This window comes from Prinia subflava, assembly GCF_021018805.1.
Source record: "Prinia subflava isolate CZ2003 ecotype Zambia chromosome W unlocalized genomic scaffold, Cam_Psub_1.2 scaffold_2cwr_NEW, whole genome shotgun sequence".
NCBI lineage: Eukaryota > Metazoa > Chordata > Aves > Passeriformes > Cisticolidae > Prinia > Prinia subflava.
Genome location: NW_026960607.1, coordinates 2,828,425 through 2,831,716, shown reverse-complemented (window position 1 = coordinate 2,831,716; position 3,292 = coordinate 2,828,425). Strand labels below are relative to the sequence as shown.

The following is a 3,292-nucleotide window of genomic DNA, read 5'->3' as shown; positions in this document are numbered from 1 at the left end:
CCAAACCTTTCCATTTTCTACAAGGAAAATTCTGATTTTTAATTCTGCTTGGAAAGGGATGGATTCCCTAGGTTGATGCATTTGGAACAAAGCTTCTCCTCACATGGAAACACTTCCAGGCAGCCAGAAACTCTTCTGCCCACAAACAACCCCTTTTGTCCCTCTGGATCATGGGAACTACAGTGGAAAAGCAGCACCTTTCCTCTGCGAGGAGCTGGCTTCACAGCCTAGCCACCTGACACGGTGCAGATGGTCCCCGAAGGGAGGTTGTAGCTAGGTGGGGGTCATTATATTAGCACAGGGAACAAACAAGATGACCAGAGGAAAATGAGCTCAGGTTGTGCCACAGGAGCTTTCGATGGGATGTCTAGGAAATATTCCTCCAAAAAAAAGGATATCAAGCTTGGGAACAGGCTGCCTAGGGAAATGGCTGAGTCACCACCCTCAGAAAGGTTTCAAAGTCATGTGGATGTGGCATTTGGGGACCTGACTGATTGGTGCAGTAGGCAGTGTTAAGTTTGAAGTTGGACTGTGTGATCTTCAGGGATTTTTCAACCTCACTGACTCCGAGACTTAAGTGCACCTCAACCAGTAAAAAATCAAAGCTTAGACTTGATGCTCAGGGGTGCCTTCCAACATAGAGATCTAGGAGATTGCCAATGAAGGGCAGATGCAAAGAAGTCCAAAAGAAAGAACAGTGGGAGTTCTTAGAAGAAGATTCACACAAAGGCAGCCTTAAGCATTACATCAGGGCCACCCTGAGTGGCTGAGCCAGGGCAGGGACAAAGGGTGGGGTTGGCTGGGTTGTGATGTGCTGTGACACCTGTGACATCACAGGGGATGTGTCACAATGGGGACAGCTATAAAAGGCCCCAGCAGGTAAGGCTGGCCTGGCATTGCTTGGGCAAGCGGTGAGTGAGCATGTGCTGGGGAGGCTGGGCTGGGGACAAGGGCCGGGGCAGAAATGCCTCACCTGGGGCTGGGTTCTCCCCCTGCATACAGCGACAGCCCCTCATGGGAGAACCTTGGGCAGGCCATGGTGCTGCAGCTGCTGCTGCTGGGGCAGCAGGACAGGCCTTGAGTCCTGCCAGCTGTCTGGGGCCCTGTCCTTCCTGCCCCCAGATCCCTGAGCATCCTGCCCTCCCTCCAGCAAGCAGTACTTCCCTCCCTCGCAGCCCCACTCAAGGCCTTCTCTTCATCCTCCTGCAGACCATGAACTCCATAGTATTCCTTTTCATACTCTTGAAAAACCTCATCCAGTACCCACAGGCCGTGGGTGATGTTTGGGAGGAGGAAACATGTCTGCGCATGGAAGTGCGTGCAAAGCACCTGGAATGGGAGAGGATTTGGCTGGAGCAGGAGGTGGAGCAGCTCACCCTGAAGCAAGTGCAGCTCTTGCAGCTCTTAGCTGTTGCTGTACTCCTGATCCTTGCCTTGGTCCTCTGGTTTATTGTGTGGAAAAGTAGCCTGAGGAGAGAGGAGTATGAAGAAGAAAACAATGGTGCAGCTGAAGAGGAAGTCAGAAATGTAGAGGCAAATGAAGAAGGTAATGTTGGAAATGAAGAGGAGGCTGGCAATGCTGCTGTTAATGAAGAAGATGATGTTGAAAATGCAGTTGTCCATGGGGTTGCAAATGTGGAAAACAACAATGATGTGGCAAATGAAGTCCAAGAAGAAAGAAATTATTTTGATGATAACGTTGGAAGAATCGTAATGGAGTGCATACAGTGGCCTGTACAGGACCTGCAGAAAGGCTGTGAGTGGACAACTGGCCTCATGGATAACTATATAGCTTACTTTGGACATGTCTTATCAAACAGTTTCTACCCAGTCCTGAGACAAGCCATTGGGGTGGGCAGTGCCTTTGAAGGTTGGAGTCCCCGTGAGCAGGATGTTGTGTATCAGGTGCTCATACCCATGACTCCTCCCCAAGGCCACAGCTTCCACCTGGAGCTGGACTCTGCAGGGCAGAGGCGCGTGAGGAACTTCCATGTCCGTGTGCAGCTGGAGTGCACCTGCACAGGAGAGCAGCAGGGGGAGAACATGCTGTGCTTCCTGCACCACCCTGAAGAGGAGCTGAGGAGCAATCAGGATCCCAGCCTCCTAGACACCCTGTGCACCGACCCCTACCTGGATGTGCACAAAACTGCCCTCTGGTTCTACCAACTGGTGAAAGCAGTCTGGCCAGCTTTGTCTCAGTCACACAATTGGCACTTAACGCTGCTGCCCTCCAGACGCTCCTGCCAATTCAAGGTGACCAATGGCAGAGAAAGCTTCAGGATCGAGATGCTGTTTGGGGTGTTGAGAGATGGCTCAGACATCTTTGTGAGCAGCCAGACTACAGAGGCCTACACCCCAAGCACAACCTGGCCCGAGACTTATGCTGTGGCAGAGATGAAGTTCTTCAACCACACCACCAGGCAGGCCCCACCTGAGAGTTTGCACCTCAGATGCCTGTAGTTCTTCATCCATAATCAGCTGGGCATAGGCTTTTCCACCTACACCATGAAGACCATTGTCATGCACCTACTCAGTGTCGTACCCGTGGCATCATGGCACAGGGGAGATTTACTGGTGTGACTGGTGGATATCATTGAGACCCTGCACTTATGTGTGCAAGCAAAACGCCTCAACCACTTCATTGTGGGTAACCGGAGGCTTCCTCGGGACATCCATTTACCCCGAGATGTTCAAACGGGTAAGACATACAATCTCTTCCATCACCTGGTGCAGCAATCGGCCGCCCACAGGCAGGTGACAAGTGAGTACCAGGTTCTGCGGAAGTGGTTCAAAAGAATTCTTCTTGGTGAAGACTGAATGAATAAAGGCGGGGAGTCATGGATAGGAGCACAGAGCTGCACTTGGGCTGCTTGCACCTGGCAGCAGAGAAGCACCTCATAGTACAAATTTGGTGCCTTAAGGAGAAGAGGATGTGTGCAAAGGCTCTGGCGAAGGTCCCACAGCCTCTCCTGCCACCTCAGCTGGTGGAGTGCCATGGGAGGACTTATTCTACCTCCTTGTATCATTTTCCAAAAAAAGGCACCAGATCTGCATAAAGCTCTGCTTATGTATGAACTCTCCTACTCCTAAAAAAGCACATGAAGAGACCACATGCCATACATGCAGGGCCAAAGTCACCAAACCCCACCTGAAACATGTAGTTGTTCCTGGCCTTTGAGAAGGGCCGAAAAGCGGACTATGAAAGAAGCAGGAATGTGGGACAGAAAAAGAAACAGGGCAAAAAAGACCAAGAGGAAAAATCTCCTTGTCTCTGGAAGAGACAGGTCAGTAT

The 3,292-nt window shown here is 51.1% G+C and overlaps 1 pseudogene; it reads left to right on the top strand.

The window, feature by feature from the left end:
* The first annotated feature begins 1,212 nt into the window (after positions 1-1,212).
* On the top strand, positions 1,213-2,817 carry LOC134564938 (inositol 1,4,5-trisphosphate receptor-interacting protein-like 1; annotated as a pseudogene).
* Positions 2,818-3,292: the final 475 nt, after the last annotated feature.